The 27523-nt window shown below is 53.6% G+C and overlaps 1 long non-coding RNA gene across 1 annotated transcript in view; it reads right to left on the bottom strand.

Moving 5' to 3' along the window:
- LOC131480949 (uncharacterized) overlaps positions 1-26939 on the bottom strand; it is a 128757-nt gene extending 101818 nt beyond the window's left edge. Inside the window, exon 1 of the long non-coding RNA XR_009245910.1 lies at positions 26820-26939. This is a non-coding gene — a long non-coding RNA (uncharacterized LOC131480949). The remainder of the gene's footprint in view (positions 1-26819) is intronic.
- Between the last annotated feature and the right edge of the window lie 584 nt (positions 26940-27523).

Here is a 27523-nt window from a genome sequence, read left to right as displayed (position 1 = left end):
TTGAGTGGAGTCTCCTGTCCCTGCTTCCTAACGTTGCAGGCAGGGCAGCATGTGTGCAATTCTCGCACCTGTACGGCTGCAGCTCAGTGCTCTGCCCAACACAGGAAACACACTCAATGAACATGTCATGTGAGTTAACACAGGCACGGGTCTGCACTGGCCAGCCAGGCTCTGTCGTGTAAGTGCCAGCAAATAACTGCAAATGCCATGACACGGTTCAGGCAAGGGCAGAACACCCTAACACATTGACAGAGCAGTCAGAGCTTGGTCATCTGGCAGCAGGAAGGCGTGGCAGGTGCTCGGAGGAAATGCCTCATTCTTACCTTCCAGCTACCTGGCTGTGCACAGGCTGCACATGGGTGGCTGGACTCGCTGACCCAGGGATCCCTGCTGAGTTCCAGCGCCTCAAGGGCTGATTAAGCAGACACCCCTGCCCCACTGGAGTCTGGTCCAGCGAGCAGACCCAGAGGCCCAGCCAAAGGTGGCAGGTCATACATCAACCCAGGACATGGGAAACACTCCACCACCACCCGCAGAGGTACAGTGGCCAGACATGGAGGGCAAGCCCTAGCCTCTGGGCCACCTCAGCTGCCGTGAGTTCTTAGGAATGACTGTGTCTTGCTGACGCATGGTCTCTGTGAAGACAAACAGACGTCTGTGGGAAGACTGTGAGCAGGCCCCTGAGAAGGAAGCAGTCTGTGGGCAAGGGTGGGCAACCCGCTGTGCAGCCCATCCACAGCAGTGAGAGTGAGGGTTACCTGCCTACCTTGGAGCTGAAAGCAGCTCTCAGCACAGACTGCCCTGAGCAGCAGCTGGCCTGAGTGATGGTGGCTCCTCCCCATGCCGGCACGCACAGTTTCCACCAGGGCACACCTGACCTGGTCTTGCCCAGTGCAGAACACCAAGAGAGGAGATCTGCATACCTTCACACTGAGCAGCCCCACCTGGCCAAGACGACAGCAGGCGACCAGCACCCAGTCCTGCTCACTGCCAAAGCACTCCCAGCTGTGGGACTCCCTGGCACAAGGCACCTCGCACAGTCCTGCCACACATGTGCACTGGGAAACATGTGTGATGAGGTGCCTCCCAAAACAAGGTGCGCCAAAGGAAGGGAACAGATTGAACTAGGACCATCAAGTCAGTCTCTCTTCAAATTTTCAAGTGTACTTATCTGCTATGCTATAAATTCTAAGTCATTTTTCTGCAGGGGCTAATCCCGAGGAAAGTGGTTTGCTTGCTGGATCTCTGTGAAAACTCCAAATGTACAAACATTCTATTACAGACACCATCACTTCATAAGATGGATATGATAGGACAGTCTTCCATTCATATCTTGTTTAAAAGAGTTTTTGTGGGAAATTCAGATATACAGAGAGCAGAGGCAGAGAGGAAGATCTTCCGTCCGATGAGTCACTCCCCAACTGAACGCAATGGCCGGTGCTGCACCGATCCAAAGCCAGGAGCCCAGAGTCTCTTCCAGGTCTCCCAAGCAGGTGCAGGATAACAAGGCTTTGGACCATCCTCAACTGTTTTCCCAGGCCACAAGCAGGGAGCTAGATGGGAAGCAGGGCTGCTGGGATTAGAACCGGTGCCCAAATGGGATCCCGGTGCATTTAAGGCGAGGACTTTAGCCACTAGGCTGCTGTGCCGAGCACCATTCATATGGTTACTTTTAAAAGTTGTTTATTTTCATTTTATTTAAAAGAGAGAGATTAACCTTCCATCTGCTGATTCAATCCCCATATGCCTGGGATGGGCCAGACTGAAGCCAGGAGCCAGGAGCCCCATCTGGCTCTCCCCAAGTATTTGAGTCATCACCAGTGCCTTGCAGGAGTGCGTCAGCAGAGATCTGCATCTGAAACAGTAGCTGGTACTCCTACCCAGGCTGTGGGTGTCACCTGTGCTGAACTGTGCAAGGGGACATGGAGTGGGTGGCTTCTACAGTAAAATCACAAATCCCAGCCCATTTCCTGCTTGCTGGGGGGCACCCAGGGGCTACTGTGAGTCAAGGCAAGGTCCTCTGATGCTTGGCCACAAGGAGGTGCTGTACGTGCGCGCACACACACACACACACACACACACACACACACACACATGCACACACACACGTGCACACCATCTGTCCTGGGGACACCCCCACACCCTTCAGGTACAGGATCCAGGCCCGACGCCCTGTGCTGTTGGGGCTCCATCCTTAGAGACATGCCTTCCAGCAGTATAGCACCACTCTCCCCACGCCACAGCTGCAGTCACTGCCCCAAAGCGCTCACTGCTGAAGGGTGGCATGTCCCAGGGCCAGTGGCTCCTTGGACGCCTGCCCCTCTGCTGCCTGGACAACTCTCCCATGGCATTTGGCAAGTCTGATGAGAAAGCAAGTGCAATTGCGTCTATCCCTTGTAGCAAGGCATCCTACTATGTACTTCTATGTACTATGTGTCCTGTGTCCCTGTCCTCTGTGTTCCCTCTGACCTGTGTCCCCCTATGTTTTCTGTGTTCCCCCATGTCCCCTGTGTCCCCTATGTCCTGTGTTCTCTATGCCCCCATGTCCCCTGTGTCCCCCATGTCCCGTGTCCCCTGTGTCCCCCATGTCCCCTGTGTCTCCCATGTCCCGTGTCCCCCATGTCCCCTGTGTCCCCCATGTCCCCTGTGTCCCCTGTGTCCCCCATGTCCCCTGTGTCCCCATGTCCTGTGTCCCCCGTGTCCCCTCTGTCCTGTGTCCCTGTGTTTCTGTGTTCCATGTACCCTGTGTCCCCCGTGTTCCCCTGTGTCCCCTATGCCCTGTGTCCCCTGTCCCCTCTTCCCTCTTTGTCTTCTGTGTTTTCTGTGTCCTGTGTGCCATGTGCTCTGTCCTCTGTCCCCTCTGTCCTGTGTGTTCTGTGTCCCTGTGTCCCATGACCTCTGTGTCCTGTGTGTCCCCTGTGTCCCTCTGTGTCCTATCTGTCCCATGTCCTTTGCTCCTCTTTCTTCTGTGTCCTATAGGTCCTGTGGTGTGTGTCCCATGTCCTTTGTCCCCGTTTTGTGTCCTTGTCTTGTGTGTCCTGTGCCCCACATTCTATGCCTCCAAGTTCCTGTCTTCTGACCATGTCACCTAGAGTCACATGTTGAAGGGCAAACCTCCAGTACGGGATTTCGGAGTGGAGGGATGCTTGGCAGGGTGCTCACATCATGACAGTGAGCTCCCCTATGTGGTATTGGTACCTTTAGGGAACAGGAAGAGCCCAGAGCTCCATGCATCCCTCCACACAGTGAGTCAGCCACTGTCTGCAGCCAGGACATGGCTCATGGACACTGCACTGGCCGTCTGTCGCAGCCGTGGTCCTCCTCTAGAGGTGGGAGGGGTGCTTCCTGTACCAGCTGCCCCGTTGGCCGTACTGTCATGTACTGCTACACCAGTCACCCCTCCCCGGGCTGACGGCCTGTTGCTCTGCGTGCTGCCCACCAGCACCTGCTAGGTCTGCAATAGCAGGGAGAGCCTCTGTTTGACACACACAAGGACATTGTCAGCTCTCCCACAAGTCCTCAAACTTGCTCATCTCTGGAGCCATTGCCCACATTCTTGCACACAGCTCCTGTGTGGATCAAGCAATGCTTGTGGGTTTAATTAATAATTAAGTCACCGGTGTGGTCCGCTGATCTGCCAGCTCAGCACAACAACAAAACTTGTGTTTTGTTCACCATTCTGTCCCAGAATCTGAGGCATCCCATAGTCTCTGAACACAGCAGGGAAGGGGTGTACAGGCAAGGCAGAGGAAAGCAGATGGCGGGAGAACGATGAGCAGAGGGCAGACAGGGAGAGCGGGAGGGAAGGACTGGATGGGAACAGGTGAATAGGCAAGAAAGGATGGATGGGCTGCTGGGCGGATGAAGGTAGCTGATGACAACATGAAGATCAAGGATTGGTGGTGAGGAGGCAGGAAGGACAGAGAAGTGGGGAGTACAGCACGCACCCCTCTGTGAGGAGTGGGGAGCTGGACATGCAGCAAAGCTTCAGGAGAAGCACATCAGACCCTGTCCTGTAGGACTGAGCACTGGGCACGAGGACACACCTGCTCCTCACTCTGGGTCCCCTGCCTCCTCGCAGGCCCCGCTGGAAAGAACCTGCTCCGCCCAGGCTGCGTGTCCCTCCAGGGGCTGCCCTCCTGTAGAGCCAGCAGGGGTTAGCACACAGCCCCAGAGCAAGCGGCTTACAATCCTGACTCCCCCTTGCAGGTCCCTCTGACACCCCGAAAGTCCTGCTGAACATCCTGATAGCAAACCTGTGTCAGGCTCCACGCTCCAGTCGCTGGGACATGTGGCCCAGAGACAGCCTTGCCCTCACAGGGGCCCACTGGTGGTACAGCCCATTTCTTTGTTGGTTCAAAATCAATGCCTGTTTTCTCTACTCATTTTGGTCACGAAACCTTCAATTTCAGTAAATCTATATAATTTTTACCGTGTTCTGTTTTCATCTCACACTCCTTACAAGGACTGTAGGAGGGGCTATGGAACCTTCTGAGTCCTCCCTCCTGGGAGCACTGAACAGGCTGTGTCCTCTCTACTTGTTCTGGCCTCTGGGAGTCACACCACTGACCACACACATAGTAATGGTGGTATTCAGCAGGGGCTGTGATGCTACAGGGGAAGCCAGTGGCCAGGCAGTCCAGGGCAGTGTCCTGTGAGAGTGGCACGTGGGAAGACAGAGCTGACACGTGCCACTAGAGGGACGTCAGTCATTGCTTTCCACTGGACCACAGAGAGTCACAGGAACATGCGTGGGCCAAAGTTGGGAGCATACACGCGCCGTCACAGCTCCACGAAGTAGGACAGAGCTGTCAGAGTAGCCCTGTGGCTGCCACTCTCTTGGCTATTTCGAGAAAAACTAGGTTCTTGATTAAACTCAGCATCTCAAGAAGTGAAAATGAGTCTGAATTTTCTTAGGTGTATTGACTTATCTTTGTTCTGGTTGGTTTTCTTTTTAATTTTAGAGACAAGACTAGGAGGAAAGGGAAAGCCCATCCAACCTCTGCTTTGCCTGCGAATGCTGGAAAGCACCAGGGCTGGGCGAGGAGATGCCGGGAGCCCAAGGACTCGATTCACTCCGACACTGGGCAGGCCCAGCCATCTGAGCACAGGCAGGAAGCTGGCTCGGTAGCTGGGGAACAGGGGCTAGGGCACTGCAGACCCGGGAATGCCGCAGTGCACACTGTATACTACAATTGGAAGCAGACTACGGACTGAGTGAGGCGCAATGAAGTCCTTCACTGATTTACTCAAGAACATGTATACTTCCCCACTTACAGCTCCCAAGTAAAGAGAATCCTATGACACTCCTGCTGAGTATAAAATGATCTCCATGTGGACTGAGTATCTGAAAAATGTGCCATCAGACATTCTGAAATCTAACTGAGGTGGAAAGCAGGCACCCTGGGGACCCCCACTGCAGAGGGGCTGTCTCCAGTCAGTGCCTGCCATGGAGGACACGGCTCAGCTGAGGCCCACACAGAGCCCAGGATGGTGTCTTGAACTTTCAGAATGAGGCATCTGCATAGCAGAACTGATTATAAAGGAACATTTTAAAATTAAACAAAACATACAAACTTACAGAACTTTGGATTTCTTTAAAATCCCTCAGACTTACATTAACTCCCATACCACTGGACTTAATGGTGTAACACACTGATACATGTTCTTATAAGATTCCAACACTGGGGAATGTTGTGACAGTTAGCAGCAATTTCACCTACAAACAGCATTAGGTCTAACACGGAGCTTCCATTCATATCTCTGCAGAGCAGGGAAATGGAGGATGAGAGGGGGAGGAGAGGGAGAGAGAGAGAGGGGAGAGAGAGAGAGGGGAGAGGAGGGGGAGAGAGACGGGAGGAGGGGAGGAAGGGAGGAGGGGGAGAGAGACGGGAGGAGGGGAGGAAGGGAGGAGGGGGAGAGAGACGGGAGGAGGGGAGGGAGGAGGGGAGGAAGGGAGGAGGGGACACAGAGGGGAGACAGAGAGGGAAAGGAGGTTGGGGAGAGGAGAGGGAGATAGGAAAAGAGAGATCTTCCACCCACTGGTTCACTCCCTAATGGCTGCAGGTTCTGGCTGTGCCTAAGCCAGAAGAGGAACCAGGAACGTCATCCCAGTCTAGTTACTAGAGTCCAAGGGTGCCAGCACTTGGACTATCTTCCAACGACCTGGAGGACAGGTCAGCAGGAGCCGATAGCAGAGCGGCTGGACCTGACCTGGCATTGGATGTGGACGTTGGTGCTGCAAGCAGCAGCTTAGCATTGTACCGCATCAGCAGGCTTCCCTGTAATTTCCGTTTGCCCTTCCCTGGCCTCCGTGTGGGTGGCTCAAGGACGAGAGGTCAGGCTTTTCGGTGAGGTGGGAGGCCCTGTCCCTGACAGATCGGTCTGGCTGTAACGAGTGCTGGCTGAGCCTGTGCCTGGGAAGATGTCGGTGTGCGGGGTGTGAGTCCCAGTGGGCAACAGAGAAGCAGGTCCTAGTTGCAGCCAGGGTTCAGACCTCTGTGGCCTTTCCATGATGCCTCTGTGTGCACACCTCAGTGTACTGTCCGCCGGTTGTGCTCCTTACGTCTAGAGAGCCAGGTCCATCAACTGGTTGCCATCAATTTATTCTTCCCCATATAATTCTACATTTTGTCAGTAACTAACTGCAGACACACATGAGTGGATAGCAGGGCTTGGCACGGGCCCCTTGCCTCTCTGCCCTAGCATGGTGAGTGGGTACCTGGGCCGCTCACAGGTGACTCCCTTGGGGCCTGTCCTGGGAACTCTGGAGCAGCACCTGCCGGCAAAATGGTAGTGCCTGTGTGCAGGCGCTCACGTTAAACCAAATGACTTCTCAGAGGCCAAGGTGCTGGGTCATTGCCAGTGCGCCCTGAAACGGGAGTGTGCGTGGCTTCCCAATCAGCCAGCACACAGGTGCAGCTGCAGCTGATGGTAGGTATAGTGCTGACAAGATGCAAGGACACTCGCAGCCTCAACAGGTCCCTCACTTTGCTCCCAGGGGCCCTGGGGGCACAGGGTGGGTCCCAGCTTCCTAGCTGATTCTCCCTATGGATTTCCTTCAGCAAGAGCAGGGGTGAAGCCCAGCCCGCAGACAAGAGCAGGGGTGAAGCCCGGCCCGCAGACAAGAGCAGGGGTGAAGCCCGGCCCGCAGACAAGAGCGCCCTCAGCAGTGCTTGCACCTGTGGCAGAGCAGTCACGCGTGCTTGCACGCAGCTCTCTGCAACACCCTGGGGGGGCTCTCGTGGGGCTTTGGGCAGGAGCAGACCCCAGTGAGGCTCCCCAGATTGGTGCCCACATGCCTCCTGAGCTACAGCCAACAGCACACCATGACCTCAGGGGAGGCTTTAGAGATACAACTCAAGGCAGAGGAATGAGACGGGCCTGAACGGAGGCAGCACAGCTCCTCCGCCTGTGTCTGAAGAGCCTATTCAGCCAAGCTTTTGTCTGTGAAACAGAGACCTCAGCGGCAGCGCGGCTGAAAGACATGACACAAATGGCCCAGCCTTCACACCCCCCTTCTGCTGCTGCTGGACTCACGGCATTACCGGATCCTAAGGGACAAAAGGATCATTGCAGGGTAAGGCTCAAAGGGAGAGGAGGATGGCTGGAGCACGTATTTTCAATTCAAAGGATGGAACATAACAGAGAAAAGAAAGGAAAAACCTCAGAGCACCACCAAAGACACACATCTGTGTGAAGCTTCACATGCGCACATGTGCAAGTGCAAATGTGTGCAAATCCACACAAGAACACAAATCCATAAAAGCACATGAATTCACAAAGATTAATACAGATTTGTGCATGCTTAGCACATGCTGATGCAATTGGACATGCCACCACTTGTAGCCCACTAACAGAAGCAGGATTAACACATACATACATACATGTACTCATACAAGGGAAACACATAGAAAAGATGGACAGTGCATACATACAGGATATACATGTTCACACAGCCAGAAAGGCAGACCTGAAGTCATGGTTTGGAGCCACAAGGAAGCACCTAGACCATCTGTGTTTTACAGACTTTGCTGTAAAGCTTTCGTAAGTGCCCATCAATCACACCAGCCTGGTGGGGCACTAAAGTGCAAATGCCGGTGCAGCAATTTACAAGCCATCCTTTTTGAGCTGCAGCCTTGTGTTCACATCCCTTCATGCATACGACCCCTATTCCTGCTTGGCACATCAAGAGCCCAGCCCCATAGTGTTGACGATGCCTGTGAGACCCAGGCACTGTTCTCTTAACAGAAGGAGTTGCTGGCACTACAGTCCAGGGACCTTGTGGTGCCCCAGACTCCTTTCAAGCTCTTTGCCAGTGACACAGGAGGACAAATTTATGTGGAATTTTATATTTTTCTGAAATGTTAAACACACTTGCATGCAACTGAGCTTAGGGACAAGCGCCTCATTTTCCATAAAGAGGAAAGCAGTTGGGATGATGGATGTGTGGGCGTCAGAGTACAAGAACTGAGAGCCACTGAGCAGGGTAGGAGGACCCCAGGCAAGTGGGGCGGCCTGGCCTCCTCTAATGAGGGCTGCTGGGGACAGGCTTTGCAAGTGGCACTCACCCAGGCTTCTATTCTCAGGCAGCCCTGGGGACAGAGAAGAAGTGAGTGTGTCCCTGTGCCTCAAGGTGGCACAGCTCACCCGTGAGCAGCTGGAGTCGTGGGGAGATCACCCCTGCACACGTGAGTACCCCTGCTCAGACTGGTGTATGGCTTTCCCGGGGTGATTCAGGAGCTGCCACAATGTCACACAGCCTCAAGCTACACAGGCAGTCAGTTCAGGATGCACTGTCTATGGTTCCAGCCACAAAACCTTGGACAACCCTCTACAACCCTGCACCAACTTGCTCCCCAGGGAGAACAAGAGGCCTGCTGTTGGCTGCTTCTGGCTTTGAATTCTGTCAGCCAGGCCTTCTTCAGCACTGTGCCTTGGGGCAGCGTGTCCAGCCACCTGGCCTGTCTGCCAGCAGGCTTGGCAGAGCTTAGCCCCAGGATGGCTCAGGAACATGCACTGTGAAGATAAGTATCCCATGAGGACATCACACCTACCACAGACTTACTCCAGTAACAAGGAGCAGTGCAGCTTGCACGTGTCAACAAGGAGCAGCACAGCCTGCATGCGGTAACAAGGAGCAGCCTGCACATGGCAACAAGGAGCAGCCTGCACACGGCAACAAGGAGCAGCCTGCACACGGCAACAAGGAGCAGTGCAGCCTGCACATCGCAACAAGGAACAGCACAGCCTGCACATGGCAACAAGGAGCAGTGCAGCCTGCACACGGCAACAAGGAGCAGCCTGCACATGGCAACAAGGAGCAGCACAGCCTCCACACGGCAACAAGGAGCAGCCTGCACGTGGCAACAAGGAGCAGCCTGCACATGGCAACAAGGAGCAGCACAGCCTGCACACGGCAACAAGGAGCAGCCTGCACATGGCAACAAGGAGCAGCCTGCACGTGACAACAAGGAGCAGCCTGCACATGGCAACAAGGAGCAGCCTGCACATGGCAACAAAGAGCAGCGCAGCCTGCACGTGGCAACAAGGATCAGTGCAGCCTGCACACAGGAGAGGTGCTAGCCAACACGGCAACTCCTGGTCGCAGGCATCTGTGAGCCACAGTGAATGACACAGTGTGCTCACACACAGCAGGCACCTTGCATGTTAGTGACACTCAGGGTGAGGACTCACAGGAGCCCAAGACTGCCACCAGAGCTTGTCTCAGCTGTGTGCTCAGAGAACCCAATCTGGGCATGAGGACACATTTTCTGCTATTGAAATTTCAGGTTTTGACCTAAAAAGGGCCTGTGAGGGGGATGAGGTCTGGGGATGGAGCAGCTCAGAGCGTGACGCGTGTGACAAGCTGCCACCTGCTTCCCAGAGTGGGAATGGCAGCCAAAGGCGTGGGGAGGCATGCATCCCAGACGGCCAGCTGGGGCGCTCAGCAAGCAGCTCCATCCACCTGGGACCCCTCACTAGACAGCAGCCCCCGTCACTTAGCGACACAGTCCATCTGCCACCAAAGCTCCCAGTTACCAGGGAGTCACAGCTCCCAGAATGTTAGTCAGTGCCACCTTCCACTTCCCCACGCAGCAGAGCTGCAGACTTCCCAGGCACTGTGGTTCCCAGAGCCAGAGAAAGACTACACTGGGCCATAAGCAGGAGGCCAGAGCACTCACCTCTACGAGGTGTAGGCTATAGGTACCCACCCTGCACCGCCTCATCTCAGTCTGCTCCCCTTCATGCCAGTGCAGAGCAGGGTCCAGAGCATGGAGTGACAGGGGAGGGGAATAAAAGAAGAGATTTCCTCAGAGGGGTAGGGGCGGGGAAGGGGGAGACGGCAACCCAGGCTGTGCTCGGGGCGCCTTCCCTTCTGCTCTCTGTAGAGCACTGCGAAGTAGGAGGGACTCCATGGAGTGCACCCTTGGGCACACGAGACAAGGCTATGCTGCAGAAATGATGCTACAAGGGCCCTCACAGTGCATCGCTCTGACACAGCGTGTCACGAGGGCCCTCACAGTGCACTGCTCTGACACACTGTGCCACGAGGGCTCTAGCAGGGCACTGCTCTGACACACTGTGCCACGAGGGCTCTAGCAGTGCACTGCTCTGACACACTGTGCCACGAGGGCTCTAGCAGTGCACTGCTCTGACACACTGTGCCACGAGGGCTCTAGCAGTGCACTGCTCTGACACACTGTGTGTCACGAGGGCTCTAGCAGTGCACTTCTCTGACACACTGTGTCACGAGGGCCCTCACAGTGCACTGCTCTGACACACTGTGTCACGAGGGCCCTCACAGTGCACTGCTCTGACACACTGTGCCACAAGGGCCCTAGCAGTGCACTGCTCTGACACACTGTGCCACAAGGGCCCTAGCAGTGCACTGCTCTGACACACTGTGTCAAAGGGCCCTCACAGTGCATCGCTCTGACACACTGTGTCACGAGGGCTCTAGCAGTGCACTTCTCTGACACACTGTGTCACGAGGGTTCTAGCAATGCACTATTCTGAAACACTGTGTCAAAGGGCTCTAGCAGGGCACAGCTCTCCCACACACACATGCACACAACACTCACCTGCTGAATCCGGGCCGTCTGTGCCTTTGTGTCGGTTGCCCCACTTGCCCATCAACATGCCCTGTGTCTGCTGTGAGGGTGCTGCCTCCTCCTAGGGCTAGGGGGATGCCTGTGGGCTGGGTACCGAATCCTCATGAGCAGGGAGTGTTAGTGGGGAGTTAGGTCGTGTCTCTGCAGGAGGACAGCTGGGCTGTCCTTGCCTGGCAATCCCCTGCTTGCCCTGCAGGGTGGAGGCCCAGTTGGGCTTCAAAATGACATGGGGACCCTTCCTAGCTCCTGGGGTTCTTAGCCCCAAGGCCTCAAATCACTCCCCACCTGGGGAAAGAGCTGCTTTGCTAAATAATATTTATATTAATTAAGATTTATTAACCCAATTGAGAGGAAAATTTAAAATAACCTGGGTTGGAGCCTGAAATTAATGAGGCATTCACTGAATAAATAGAGAATAAAGTCAACACTGGGCCAGCGTGTAACTGCTCCCATCAGAAAGCTTGTCTCCAACAGCACAGGCTGGTGATTCTGATAAGTATTCATAGAAGCAAAAAAGAGCCGGGTGTGATAGGCTAGCGGCTAAAGTCCTTGCCTTGCAAGTGCCAGGATTCCATATGGGCGCTGGCTCTAATCCCAGTGGCAGTCCCGCTTCCCATCCAGCTCCCTGCTTGTGGCCTGGGAAAGCAGTCAAGGACGGCCCAAAGCCTTGGGACCCTGCACCTGTGTGGGAGACCCATAAGAAGCTACTGGCTCCTGGTTTCAGATTGGCTCAGCTCCGGCCATTGCAGCCACTGTCTCTCCTCCTCTCTGTATAGCTGACTTTCCATACAAATAAATAAGTCTTTAAAAAAGAGAACCCTTATCTCCCTTCCGGACTAGGGAGAGGAGTTTCTCTGGGCCTTACTTAGTTCCAGCTTTGGATCCCCACCCTCTCCTGCAATGGCTATCAGGGTCGCCCCGGAGCCCCCCCTAAAAAACAAAACACAACAAAACAAACAACAACAACAAAATTAGAATAAATAGAGAACAGCAAGGAAAGCTTAGAACCAAACAGGAAATGGTCAATGGGGACTCACACATACCTTACTAGGTAGGACACGAAAATAAGTTACTCCACACTGGGGTATTAAAGATTCCTCTGCACACCGCTCCTAAAACTGTTCCGTGCCTCAACTGTTGACATATGCCTTGTTAAAGTTATAAGCCAGTTTGGACTATCCTAAAGTCCGCCAAGTTCAGTAAAAAATATGCTTCAATACAATAAACGGCTAAATACAAAAATGAAAATAGACATGAGACAGCTGAATAGTATCCTATAGCCATTTTAGGGTGGATAGAAGCCGGATGTATATAAGCTAAAATTGAAATGTTAATGATAGTCACAGGATGTGGTTAAGAACCTGCATTTTCTAACATGTCAGTCACCCAATACCATGCCAATTAACCCATAATGTTGTAAACTGTTGCTGATGTTATGTTATGGCTTTTAATTGGTCGGAACAATATTCTGCAGCTGTGCCTTTAGACCAGAGATGGTCTCCCCAAGAAACTGTCGAATTTATCTGGACAATAAGATGCTGGACTGTATGCATGGTACATGCTTGCAATGAAGGAACCATGACTGGATCTGAACTGTAATACTGCAACAAGGTGGAGCAATCCACCATGGGGGGAGGGCACAGGGTGGGGATGGGGGAACCTCAGAACCTATGAAATGATGTTATAAAATGAAATGCAATAAAATAAATAAAAAAGAGAACCCATGTTGGAATTACCATGTGATGTCAGCGCAGGAGAATGACTCGCTGTCCTGGGAGCTGCACCTTTGTCAGGCACGAGTGTCCCTCACAGTCAGCGGTTCTGAGAGACATAAACACGTTTTCATTGGGCCTTGTCACGTTCCCACCCCAAACAGAACTGCTCTTATTGTCTGGGCCTTTCCCAGCAGTGCTGCCTAGGCAGGAGAACTCAAGATGATATTCCCACCTATTGAGGCACAACAGAATTTACATCTTCACTGATCTGGCAGAGTACCTGCTCTAATGAAACATGGTGAAGCGACAGAAATTTCTAACAATGGCTTCTTGCTCACTGAGAAATGGTGCTAGAGAGACACCTCCTGGCAGCAGTGCCACCAAGCCGACCCACAAATGCCCTGCGTAAAACTGAGAGCTCAGCCTTCACCATATCTGTGTGCAGCAGCAGGCATGGTGCTCGTGGCTGAGATGCCACATCCTACACAGGAGCTTCCGGTGTAAGCACTGGCCTCGGGCTGCTGTCCCTGTGAGCTTCCTGCTCGCGGGCACTCTGGGAGTGAGCCTGGGAGGAGATAGGGAAGTCCCCTGCTGCCATGTCAGAGCCCAAATGGGCTTCCGCTTTGGCCTGGCCCAGCCTGGCCAGGGGACATCTGGGGAGTGAAGCAGTGATAAGAGAGGCTGGTTTGTCCCTGTACACATGTGTCATGAAATTATATAATACACATGAAAGCACTTTAAACAGGAAAGCTGCACACACAGACGTGAGGCATTAGAACCAGCTTCAGCGTCCTAATCCTGCCCATCTGTGTGCCCAGGAGGCCGCACAGGGCCAGCGGTCACCACCTTGCTGCCACCATTGCTGCTATTGGGTAGGCGCCTCCACCACTCATGGGAGCAGCCTCAGGGAGGAGGGGAGGGAGGGGTGTCAGCTACCAGTACAGCGCTATCTGCACCCCTTCCCATCCCATGGGGCTGCCGTTTGTGTCCCCACTCTCTGCTAACGGCCTGTGGAAGCAGCGGAGGACAGTCTAGCTGTTTGGGCCCCAGAACCCGTGTGGGAGACCTGGGTCTCAGGCCCCTGCTTGGCCAGGCTCAGTGCTGGCTGCTGCAGCCATCGGGGAAGCAAACCAGGGGATGGAAGATCTGACTCCCCTTCTGAGCATGAGCAGACAGACCCTGGGACTCTGTGAGTGCTGAGCACGTGCGAGGAGAGGACTGAAGTCACAGACGCTCAGCACAGGCCTCCCGGATGACCAAGGCCAAGGCTGCCACTCTGGCTGCTCTCCTGTTCCTGGTGGCCAGAGCTGCTCCACATGCTCTTGTTGGTTTTCAAAGACGTTGCCTTTGGCGTCTCTGGTTGAGACTGTCACCTCACCTGTGCAGTTTGGGTCTTTTGTCAACAGCAGGCGCAGCTCTGGCTGGTTGTTCTAGAAACCACCATGGAGCCACATGCCACAGAAGTCCAACCTCACCAGGACTCCTGGGGTGTGCCATTCCTCCCTGAGCTGGTGCCTCCCCAGGGCCGCAGCCTCTTCAGGTGATGAGCTCAGAGCCTCCCCGCTTCTGCCATCCTGAGTTCTGACTGCCAGCACCATGAGCAGCCCCAGAACGTGGCCAGCCCTGCTGAGGCACACTGGATCAGTGCTCTTGCTTCCTGGGAAGGTCAGCTGAGGAGTTCAGCAGGTCCACAGGGAGCATAACGCAGCAGGGCCGGCAGGAGCCCCAGGCAGCACTGAGCACGCTCCATGTCCACCCACCCAGCCTGTGGGGCTGGCAGGGTCCCCGAGCAGCACTGAGCACACCCCAGGCCAGCAGCCTCGTGCCACGCCCACCTGCCCAGGCACTCTCCCGGATCAAACTGGAATTTGGTCAGGACATGGCTCTCAGTGACTGCAGGCCTTTCCTGGCCTGGCAGATGGCGCTGGTGGAGCCAGGGCCGCCTGTCTGAGGAAGGACCCAGCGCGCAGGCCCGTTGTTTGGGTGCTAGAGTTTCCTAGTCACTGCTGGCAGACGGCAAGTCACAGACCCATGCAGGGAGGGTGCTCAGCAAAGGTGGAGGCTGGTGGGCCTGTTGTCCTGAGTTTACAGGGAAGGACAGGTCCAGGCTGTCCCTCCTGAATCTAGGGACAGGGACATACAAGCAGCTGTGGTACCGAACGTCCTGGACAGCCTGGAGCTCAGCGAACCACTGGTGACCTTCAACTACCTTTCCCTCACCTGGGCTGTTTCTCACTTCTTGGTGCCTTTCTGGCTTTCTCGCCTACTTAACACACATGCACCCAGACGCCCAAGAATCCAGAAGTCAGGGGCTCTCAGAGGCTGGTGTGAATGCCTGTGGCACAGCAAGACCAACTGCTCTCCAGCACAGACAGGAAGCAGATCAGGCTCCCGTGGGCATGGAGGACACGGCCCACGATGCACCAGAGCTGTGGCTTCTGCTCTCAACATCAGCCTTGCAAGTGGAGGCAACGCCTCAGGAAACTCCAGATCTCTGATTAAATCCCTCTCCCCACGATGAAGGCACGGGCGTTCCTGCCTGCCAAGTGCTGAACTCACACGGCCCAGCTCTTGTCTTGGGGACAGGGACCCTGGTGGTTGATGAGCACACACTGTCTCGCAAGGGGGGTCCTAGCTCATGATGAGAAGGGGTGACAGCCAGCCCCCACAGCCCTAGGGGATTGTACTCAGGCCCAGGCAAACTGGCTGCTGAGCCACAGGGAGGGAAAGCTGGCAGAGACTTCTTCTAGGCTGATCAGATCCCCAAGCATCAGAGCACAGACAGAGAGGACACTTGGGCAGAGTTCCTTCAAACTGCGGCAGGAGGGGGAGTCGCGAAGGGCGGAGGAGCACCCTTGGGTTTTGTGGCCCTGCGGGGACAGCAGAGAGCAGCATGAGGTCAGTGTGCTAAGGAGGCTGGGCCTGGCTTAGGCTGACCCAGAGCTGCCTGCACAGCTCTGTGCACTGACACATCCCCGAAGAGTGCTTGCTAGGAATTCTTCCCAAGGCTCCCAGGGAGGCAGCCTTTTTATTAAGGAAACTTATACTGAATTATTTCTAGGTTACATTTTACACTGGTTTGGATCTGTTCCATGCAGCCCTCGTGCGAGGTGGGAGCTGGACGGTTTAGAGAACAGACTGCTGACCCTCTCCGAGGCACATGCCCCAGGCACACGTGGGCTCTTCCACAAAGAACAAGAGAACAGAGAAGAAAAGGTGGGGCTGCTGTGGCCACTAGGTCTCAGGATGGAACCAGACAGACGGGCTGTCAGACTCTGGGTCCCAGCAGGGTCACAAGGCAGGTGCAGAGGGGTGAGGATGTAGCCGCAGCACAATGTCCACTTCCACCTCTACCTCTGCAGACCTTGTGGGTGTTGACTAAAAATACCCAGCTGCCGCTGTGCTGGAAGTGCTGACCCAGCAGGCCTGGTCAGGGGCCAGGAAAGCCCCCTTGGGAGTCCACGTGGTTGGCCCAGAACTTTCCTCAGATGTTCACATCTGTGCAGCCTGGCAGACCCAGTCTACGCAAGCCCTGAAGACATGGCTGAGGAGGCACCAGGTTACCACAGGTGACTTCCACATGTGTGGTCAGGCAGGATCAGAATAAGGAAAGCTGGCTTGGTGAGACAGCGACAGGCTGGCCGCCGTCACCGTGCCCTTACTGGGCATGCTCTACTTGCCATCCACACTGCCTGGCCTCCCTGGAGTCTGGCACCTAACATCTAGATTGAATGCGGAGGCCCCTGACGGTCCCTCCACTGGACGCTGGATAGCTATGAATCCCAAACGGCAATGCTGCAAAATGAAGAGGGTGCCAGCAGGCCTGAGCTTGTGGCAAGGACAAGAAATAACTTGTGTCCTGTGACACCATCTGAGGATGTCTGAGTGCATTCTACTAAATAGCTATTTTATTTATTTGAAAAGGCAGAGTTCTACAGAAGTGGAAGGAGGTAGCCAGGGAGGTGGCAGGGTGGGGGCAAGAGAAAAAGAGAGAGAATATGAATATGAGAATCTTTCAAATAACCATCGTGGCCAGGTTGGGCAGGCCGAAGCCAGGGTTCCAAAAACGCCTCTGGATCTCCTGCATGAATGCAGGGGCCCAAGCACTTGTGTATCTTCTGCTGCCTTCCCTGGTGCATTTGCCTGGAGCTGAATTGCAAGGGGAGCATCACGTGATGTGATGGTGTCATGAGAGGCACCCTAATCTGCTGTGCACTGCACTGGCTCCCCTAACCTGATTCAGGCCACATCAAACTTTACAGCCCCCTAAAACATCTACTAAACCCCACAGCATTGGATGCTGCATTGCTGGAGGGCCAGGGCCAGGGAGAGAGGATTTATGGATGTTGCATTACTGAAGGGCCAGGGCCAGGGAGAAGGTATTTATGGATGCTGCATTGTTGGAGGGCCAGGGAGAAGGTATTTATGGATGTTGCATTGTTGGAGGGCCAGGGCCAGGGAGAGGGAATTTAATTTTTCTATTTTTGGGGTGGGAACCTCATCACCACTTTATTATGCGATCTTACCTGACCTGCTCAACTTGTAAGGTAAACCACTGGTTTTGAATTTGTGACAAAGCATTTTAAAGATGTATGGCTGAGACAGAAGCTGTATTACCTGTGTGCAGAACTCTCACCTGGCACAGCTGTCACCTGCTGGCACAAGTCCAGGCCATGCCTCCTGTGCCCTTCTGAACCCCAGGGATAGTCTCTGTATACTCTCCAGTGTGTGCAAGCAGAAAGCAGACTGTTACTTTTCTTTCGTATCCAGAGGAGCAAAATGTTGTCTTGTGATGTCCCAGGCAAACCTGAGATCACCTAACAAAGCAGGCAGAAGTTCATTGCTGTCCTAGTGGTACTACAAGCATGAGGCCATGTCTAAAAGCTCATTACAAAGCATCGAGGAAGAAAACAGAAGACACACACATAGACAAATCTCCCAGGAACTGAAAGTACTATCATTGAAATGACCATTCTACCCACAGCAATCACAAATTCAATGCAGTCCCAATCAAAACACCAGGAGCTTTTCTTCAGACCAGGAATAAGCTACCCCAAGATGCACATGGAATCATGAGAGACTCTGAACAGCTACGGAATCCCAAGCAATAAAATAAAGCTGGAGGCATCATAACACCTAATTCCAATATATATTACAGGGCAGTAATAATCAAAACAGTCTGGTACTGGCACAAGAACATACATGTAGGCCAATCTAACAGATTAGAGGCCCCAGAAATTAATCCTTGTCGCTACAACCAACTTATCTTTGATAACAGAGCTAAAATCACTCCTTGGAGAAAACACAATCTCTTCAACAAATAGTGTTGGGAAAACTGGATTTGCTTATGCAGAAGTGAGAAACAGGACCCCTATCACACCCTATGTGGAAGTAACATCACGGTGCATCAAGAAGCTAGACTTCAGATCTGTAACACTCAAATTACCAGAAGAAAGACGACAAGACACAGGCATAAGGCAAAGGCACTGAAAAATACCCCAAAATAACAGGCAATAAAAGCAAAAATAGACAAATGGATCGCATCAAGCTAAGAAGCTTTTGCACAGCATGTGAGAGAATTATCTATAACCCATGTATTTTTAAAATTAATTGTTTTTTGATACAATTTAGTTGGTGCTGGGCTGTCCCTTCCCCCGCCCCCAAGTTCCTTCCTCTCCTTTCTGTCCTCCCCTCCAGTTATAATCCATGTTACAGCAGCTCAACACAAGAGCTAAGATACAGAAATAGTCCAGATGTTCTCGATGTGTAACTGGACAAAGAAAATGGGGTGTACACACACACACACACACGCACGCACACAATGGAATACGTCCTAGCCACAAAAAAGAATGAAATCCTGTCTTCTACAACAAAAATGGGTGCAATTGGAGACCATAATGCTTAGTGAAATAATCCAGGTCCCCAAAGACAAATACCATACGTCTTTGCAATAATGTGTGGTAACTCACATTACAAGATGTGCAGTGTTTACGGGTGGAATTCACAGATTTGGTCATTGTTTACAGGTCTTGTCTACAATCTTCAGAAACAGTGGCTTTTCTGTGCTTACTACCTGCTGAGCGCTTCATTTTACTGAGTACGTTTGTGATTATAAGTTGAAAGTATGTGACTGTAAAAGTTAAGAGCAAAATAAGAAAGGAAAGAGCAAGGAGGGTGGGAGTGAGAAGCAGGAAGGGCAGGGAGGGAAGTCACATTCTCTTGGAACTGTATACTAAAAAATGAAATTGATTCCCTTCATAAAAATAAAAAATTAAAGCTTGAATTAAAGTAAGTTTGTTTTGGCGCAAAATTTTGTGAATTCTGTTTAGTTTTTCATCATACACATTTCTCATCAACAGCTTGAAAATCTCTTGCAGTTTTTTTGATTTACAAAAACCATTCACATTCTCTATGAATAGCACTCTCCTTTAGATATTGAATAAAATAATAAATAGCTCTTTGCCCTTCCTGATTATAATGATATTAAAATGTCCATATATTTGTCCTTAATTCTCTGAAAGGCAGAGAGAGTTCTCCCAGGAGTTGCCTGCAACAGCTGTGGCTAGACTGGGCCTGGAACACTCCCAGGAACTCCATCCCGGTTCCCTAAGTGTGTGGCAGCCAGAGCAATGGTGACATCACCACCTGCTGACTGCCAGGGATGGCTTCAGCAGGGAGCCTGACCAGGAGGGAAGCAGGCCTGAAGGGAGGGGCATCTCAGTGGCCACACAAAAGGCACACACAGGTGTCTTACTCTGGGGCAGCAGTAAGCTTGGTTGTCCTTCGTAGGGTTGGCCCATGCCACCTGTCTCTCCTCCCTTCCTTCCTCCCTTGCTCCCTGTGCCTCTGCTCTCCCAGGGTTGTCACTTCCTGGCTCAGTGTGTGCTGCGTGGCATCTCTAATCTGAAGCTCCTCTGCCTGTCCCTTGTGAGTGCAGGCAACTGCACAGGCATGGGCGGAGGCCTGGCATCACCACCTGCTGGCCACCTCCCCAGTTAGTCCATGTGGGTCCATGCTGGCCAGTTTCCCAGACTCCTTTCTGCTGTCTTGGTGATGTCAGTATCAATTCTTTCTGTTTCCTCTCCTCAAACAAGACTTGGCACAAGGTCTCCCACGAGCAGCTGCCCACGTGGGTGACTACTCCTTTCATTTTCTGTGTGAACATGAACTGGGCGGAATACTATATGCATACAATCTTGACATTTTGCATGGTGCTTTCAGACCATCTGAAGGAGAAAGACTACTGCCCTAGTCTTCACTGAGTATGCGTCTGCCGCTTACCACCAGCACTCGCCTTTGTCCCTTGCCTACAGAACTGCATTTCCTCTCCTCCAAGGACTGTACTGAGCATTGTGCTGGAACCTGCTGTAACTCACTGGGTGAAGAACAGGAAACGCCATGTGGGGCGGAGGGCAGCTCTGACTTCCAGAGCTCCTGAGCTCTCCTGAGCGGCGCGTTCTCCTGGCACAAGCTCTCCATCTTGAGCTCGTCTACAAGGGATTGGGGGGGCGGCCGGTGTTGGTCAATCCTGCCAAGCTGAGTCTCAAAGAGGGCAGGGAGGGCCCTGGGGGCCTAGGACCAGGGACCAAACCACTGAACCTGCCCAGGACAGCTCCTTTCAAGGACAAAGGACATTCAGAGTTCTACTCTCCACCTTGTGACTTTGTGGATCAAATCACAGGTGCTGCACACACACACACACACAATCGCTCAAGTGCTGAGTTATGCACACACACACATGCCTTTCTGAATCCATCAGAAGTAGACCACAGGCATCATGGCATTTCACACACACACACTCCATTGCAACCTTGAGATAAGCTGTGTGTGATCAGCACCTGAAGGCAAGCCGCCCTGTTTCAGTCACTCCACAGCTCCCACGAGTCCCCAGCTGTCACATGCTCTCCACGGTGCTGCCCTGCAGGAAGCAACTCAGAAACACAATGACTCTCCCTATTACTTTTCTACAGAATTTCTTCTCTCTTGAGCTGTTTCTCCCATTTTTGTCAGATCCTAGCTCTTTTTCTCTAATTCTAGATTTTAACCTTAAAATTACAACTCCAATATCGAATGCATGAACAAACAATGATGCAATCTATTATTACATATTTGTATTTCATAAGCCAACTTTCAGTTAAGAATCTTAGAGCGCATGCATGAAACATGATGAGTCACGGGCCCGGCGGCGTGGCCTAGCGGCTAAAGTCCTCGCCTTGAAAGCCCCGGGATCCCATATGGGCGCCAGTTCTAATCCTGGCAGCTCCACTTCCCATCCAGCTCCCTGCTTGTGGCCTGGGAAAGCAGTTGAGGACGGCCCAATGCATTGGGACCCTGCACCCGCGTGGGAGACCCGGAAGAGGTTCCTGGTTCCCGGCATCGGATCGGCGCGCACCGGCCCGTTGCGGCTCACTTGGGGAGTGAATCATCGGACGGAAGATCTTCCTCTCTGTCTCTCCTCCTCTGTGTATATCTGGCTGTAATAAAATGAATAAATCTTAAAAAAAAAAAGAAACATGATGAGTCACGAAAAAATTAAATGATTAAAAGGTAGTTGTGCATATTGTGTGTCCTGCTGCTTCCTGGGCCTTTGGTGAGTTCTCCTCCATACCACTTCTCCCAGACCAGCTCTTCCCTCCTTCTACCACTGCACATGAATGAGCCAGGACAGCTGCTTGGCCTGTGTGCAACTTTGGTCGAGCCCTCGCTGACCAGGCAGCATGCTCCGCTCTAGGCTTCCTCTCACTGCCACTGGCCTGGTTCACCTAGCTCTTCCTTGGATTCTGAGCACCAAGTACAAGGAATTGTGAGTGATTAGTACAAGAGGCAATCCTGTAGCCAGGAGGGAGTGGTGGCAGCCCGGTCCGACCTGGTCATGCCACTTGGATCAGGGATCCTTGGGGTGCCCACGTGCCTTCCCTGCCTCATACCATGGCCTGTGCACCCAAGCTAGCTGTCTCCTCTGCAAGCATGCTTTCATGTTTCTCTTAAACTTCATCTTCTGAGCAAGCAATACTTTTATGTCAGTGAAAAAAATAAAACCAAACGTACACAGTGCACTTGGCCTCTGTCCAGCTGCACGTGAGGGCGGGCCTGCAGCCTGGAGCAGCACAAAGCACGAGCCGGCTACCAGTCAGATGGCTACAGCAGGGCATGCTGGTTCTCTGTGAGCAGTAATGGGATGACAGTGTGTGAGGAGCTGGAGCTGTCTGTCTCCTGGGCCTTCCCCTGTGGGGGTCTCCGTGAGCCTGAGGGAAGGAAACCCCTGGCCACTGCAAGTAGGCTGTGGCCCTGCACCCCTGCCTGGCCTGAGTGCACACACAGCATCCTGGCCACTGCAAGTAGGCCGTGGCCCTGCACCCCTGCCTGGCCTGAGTGCACACACAGCATCTCTGGCCACTGCAAGTAGGCCATAGCCCTGAGCCTCTGCCTGGCCTGAGTGCACACACAGCATCTCTGGCCACTGCAAGTAGGCCGTGGCCCTGAGCCCCTGCCTGGCCTGAGTGCACACACAGCATCTCTGGCCACTGCAAGTAGGCCGTGGCCCTGAGCCCCTGCCTGGCCTGAGTGCACACACAGCATCCTGGCCACTGCAAGTGGGGCAGTGGTCCTGAGCCTCTGCCTGGCCTGAGTGCACACACAGCATCTCTGGCCACTGCAAGTAGGCTGTGGTCCTAAGCCCCTGCCTGGCCTGAGTGCACACACAGCATCTCTGGCCACTGCAAGTAGGCCGTGGCCCTGAGCCCCTGCCTGGCCTGAGTGCACACACAGCATCTCTGGCCACTGCAAGTAGGCCATGGCCCTGAGCCTCTGCCTGGCCTGAGTGCACACACAGCATCTCTGGCCACTGCAAGTAGGCTGTGGTCCTAAGCCCCTGCCTGGCCTGAGTGCACACACAGCATCTCTGGCCACTGCAAGTAGGCCGTGGCCCTGAGCCCCTGCCTGGCCTGAGTGCACACACAGCATCTCTGGCCACTGCAAGTAGGCCGTGGCCCTGAGCCCCTGCCTGGCCTGAGTGCACACACAGCATCTCTGGCCACTGCAAGTAGGCCGTGGCCCTGAGCCCCTGCCTGGCCTGAGTGCACACACAGCATCCTGGCCACTGCAAGTGGGGCAGTGGTCCTGAGCCTCTGCCTGGCCTGAGTGCACACACAGCATCTCTGGCCACTGCAAGTAGGCTGTGGTCCTAAGCCCCTGCCTGGCCTGAGTGCACACACAGCATCTCTGGCCACTGCAAGTAGGCCGTGGCCCTGAGCCCCTGCCTGGCCTGAGTGCACACACAGCATCTCTGGCCACTGCAAGTAGGCCATGGCCCTGAGCCTCTGCCTGGCCTGAGTGCACACACAGCATCTCTGGCCACTGCAAGTAGGCTGTGGTCCTGAGCCCCTGCCTGGCCTGAGTGCACACACAGCATCCTGGCCACTGCAAGTGGGCCAGTGGTCCTGAGCCTCTGCCTGGCCTGAGTGCACACACAGCATCTCTGGCCACTGCAAGTAGGCTGTGGTCCTAAGCCCCTGCCTGGCCTGAGTGCACACACAGCATCTCTGGCCACTGCAAGTAGGCCATGGCCCTGAGCCTCTGCCTGGCCTGAGTGCACACACAGCATCTCTGGCCACTGCAAGTAGGCCGTGGCCCTGAGCCCCTGCCTGGCCTGAGTGCACACACAGCATCTCTGGCCACTGCAAGTAGGCCATGGCCCTGAGCCTCTGCCTGGCCTGAGTGCACACACAACATCTCTGGCCACTGCAAGTAGGCTGTGGTCCTGAGCCCCTGCCTGGCCTGAGTGCACATACAGCATCTCTGGCCACTGCAAGTAGGCTGTGGTCCTGAGCCCCTGCCTGGCCTGAGTGCACATACAGCATCTCTGGCCACTGCAAGTAGGCCGTGGCCCTGAGCCCCTGCCTGGCCTGAGTGCACACACAGCATCTCTGGCCACTGCAAGTGGGGCCGTGGCCCTGAGCCCCACCCTGACCTGAATGCACTCACACCAGCTCCAGCCACTGAGAGCGGGGTGTGGCCCTGAGCCCCGGTCTGGCCTGGCTTGCCTACCTGTGCACAAGGCCTGTGCAGATCCCTCCCCTGCCCTCCCCATTGCACACAGTCCTGCCTACAGAGAGACCCTGGCCCAGCTCGGTCTCCTCCAACCCAAGACTCCCCATCCCTGAGAGCAGCACTCCTGGCTCTTCTCTGCTCGCCTCATCCCTGGACCCTCACTGTGTGGGGAACTGAAATCGGCTCAGAGCAGCAGGGTCTCCCACTCTGCCACCTCTGATCCCTGGCTGCCTGGAGGGGGCTCTGGGACTCATGACCTTTGATCCTTGCTGACTAATCCAGGGTACTCTCCCATTCCTGGGTACTTTCTGATTTGTAGCTCAGTGCACACCACTGCCACAACTGACTTCACACTGTGGTGAACCATGCACATTTTTTTCATTTCTCATTTTGTTTGGTATAACTTCCCTCAGTAAGTGATGCAACAAAAAAGCTTTGAGGCAAGAATTTTATTCCTTCTTGGTATCCATAGTGTCTGGCATGTAGCTTTGATTTAAAAGGACAGCACTAATGGTATCTGGAACACGTAGGAATGCATGTTTATTTTGAAATCAGTCACTTACATTATTTAAATGTAGCGCAATTCCTCACCTTGCTTGAACCCATAAGAAGAAAATCAGACACCACCAAGAAAAAAAAACAGGTGCCCTCATATGTGTGGGGCTGAGGAATGTCAAGATACATGGTGCTGGCCTGCTGAAAGACATGGGCCTGGCAAAGAGAGAGAGGGGGATGTGGAGGTGCTACTGGGAGGATGGCCAACTTCGGACATGGAGCTGAGGAAAGGAGGGTGGATGGACATGGAGGAGCCCCAGCGAGGAGGACCTGCTGAGGACATGGGGCAGGGCAAAGGGAGGTAGATGGACGTGGAGGAGCACCAGTGAGGAGGACCTGGGTTCATTCCTTTGCAGCTTCTGTCTGTGCTGAACCTGACCATGCAACCACACATCAGCAAAGTGCAATGAGCCCACAGCCTGGTCAGGACAATGACTTCATTCAGCAGCTGTCCCCCTCCCCCCAGTGGCTGTGAAGGCCACATCTGTATGCAGGATTTCACCTCAGGCTGAAGAAGAACACACCTACAACCAGATCCTCTGACTACTGCTTTGTGAATAGTAAATGGTTCTGCCTACTCTCTGCGGCTCATTTCACACAAGAACAGGGGTGGGTGGCTGACTTAAGCACCCTCAGCTGGCCCTTTATGTGGGAGAATGCCCAGTCCATACCTGCAGCAGGCATGCCCAGTCGGTTATGGTACCCAGCCCATCCCCATAGCAGCAGGCATGCCCAGTTGGCCATGGATGGGGCTGGACACTGTGTCCCGACTGATAGGGCAATGCACGCCCTTGTGTGGTGCCAATCTGTTTGTTTATACTGGTTCACAGGATTTGACTTCACCATACATACAGGAATTAAACAGCGATTACCCTTTAGGGCAAGTATCAATCTCCAGAGCAGGGGAGCACGGGTGGAGAGGCTGCAGAGTGGGAACCCGAGAGACTCTGCCCTCTGTGTGGCCACCTGCTGTGCACGCTCACCTAAGACCCTCAAAGCCCAACAATGACTCAGTGGAAGCGGTGATGGAAGGCATGTATCCTGCAACAGGTGTTGGTCTACTTTGCATCTCGCTGTTGCTACCAGACATCTCACACCCCAGGTCAGCTCCCTGGCCCCTGCCACGCTGGTGTTGGTGCAGGGGGAGTGGCTGGATGCTCAAGAGCTCAGCGTGGGCAGAGAAGGTCCTGCGAGAGCCTCAACAGCCTGCTCCTCCTGGGGCAGTGCAATCTCATTTTCTCCTGGTCAGCCGAGAGGCCTGCGCGTGGCCCGCACACGGCACAGTTTTTGAGTACAACCCCAGTGTCCACACAGCTGGTGCTGACTGCTTTACCCACAGCTGTCACCCTCATTTTAACGTGACCTGCCAGAAATAAATGCTGGGTCAGGGAAGCCACTGAACTAGATCCACACGAAACACTCAAATATCAAAGCTCAGATTAGATACGAGACTGTCTCATGTGCAAAACACATCTGAGACTTGAGCAGATCCTAGAGCCAGTGTGAGTTAACATCCAATGTAAATGTTTTTTACTTTTAACCACAGGCAGATACAGCTAAACATGATGCCTTCTCCACCATGGCCAATGCAGGCAGAGGAGGACTAACAGTGTGCACTGAGAAAATAATGAGGACAACCGCGACCTGCTACCGCTGTGCACAAGTTCCTAAAGATGGAGGCACCCACAGAGCCACAGCATCTGGAAGACGATCCCAGCTAATAATCCCATGACGGAACAAGTAGCTCTATTATCAGACAGCAAATGGCAAAGTCGGCCAACAAACAAACTTTTGAATTTTAATCCCAAATCACACATGGTTTCCCTTACGGATTCCAGAGACTGCAGCTCCTCAGAATGGAGCCCTTCTGCCAGGCAGAGCGAGGTGTGCAGTGGGCACCCCTGCCCGTGGGCATAGAGCCACTGAGCTCTAGGAGCTCATCTCCCACCCAGCTCAGAGCAGAACCTTCATAAGACCCATGCGGGCTCTGGCTGCACCACAGGCCGGTCTTCATGTAGCAGGAGCTAAGGCACCTGCCCTCCAGGTCACAACGTGCCAACTGCCAACACCCTTCCTCTACGACCTGGGTGTGAGGGCCATAGGGAGTTGCCTTCCTGGGGAGGACCCTAGCAGCCCAAGGGCTCCCCAAGACCTCACTGTCTGCATGGCACTCCTGCTCCATTCAATCTTAGTAGCAAGGGCAATATATGTACCATCTGGTATAACTGCAAATGGTTGAGTTTAGTACAAATTGGCTGCCTGAAGAGAACGTACCACACCACTCCCAGCTGCCTCTGAGGGGCAAAAGACAGTCACTCATGGCAGCAAGCAAAACATCAAGGAGTAGCCTCCAGGCCCACCCGCAGATGTCCCGTGGCCAGAGTACCTGAGCCCATCCGCCACCAGCCAGCACGCTCCCCGGGCCGCTGCTGCTCCCTCTGGCTTCCAGTGATCTGCAGTGCCCACGGGGTGGGAGTTCACCAACTCTCCTCTGAGGTCATCTTCTGAAAGACAGAATGACAGCGTGAGAACTCACTGAGGACACGAGGTGTCCACAACCAACAGTGCTCCACCGTGAGGTAGCACCAACAACAAGGTGTTCAAATGGGATTTCACTCAGAATCCCGGCAGGAAATTCCACACTGTTTACTGTGAAGACTAAGACATTCATCAACCTAAATGTGTCTGGAGTGAAGCTGCGATGGAACACTCCATGTGCACGGGGACCAGCCAGTCCACAGAGCCAGCCCCTTCTCTCGTGTGCTGCCGGCACTGGGAAGCAACTCAGCAACTGACAGCTACTGTGGGTGTTTACGTCTTGGAAAAAACACCATTTCATCCATAGCAAATATAATCTGTAAAGGACAGGGTCACTTTCAACTGTCAGTTCAATTTTATCCTGGTAGAAAAGGAGAAATTACCTTTGTTCATGTCAATTGAGAATTGAAGCTTGAATCGCGCTTTTCTGCAATATTTCCTCAGCAGAGGAAATGATTGCTCTAATCTGAAATGCTTAGATTATCTCAAAGTATACTGTTGGAGAAAATCTCTCTTGTTTGAAATAAACAAAACAAACACCATGAACTGGCA

This window comes from Ochotona princeps, chromosome 8, assembly GCF_030435755.1.
Source record: "Ochotona princeps isolate mOchPri1 chromosome 8, mOchPri1.hap1, whole genome shotgun sequence".
In the NCBI taxonomy this organism is placed as follows: domain Eukaryota; kingdom Metazoa; phylum Chordata; class Mammalia; order Lagomorpha; family Ochotonidae; genus Ochotona; species Ochotona princeps.
Note: the sequence above shows the minus strand (reverse complement) of the source record. Positions and strands in the feature narration are given on the sequence as shown.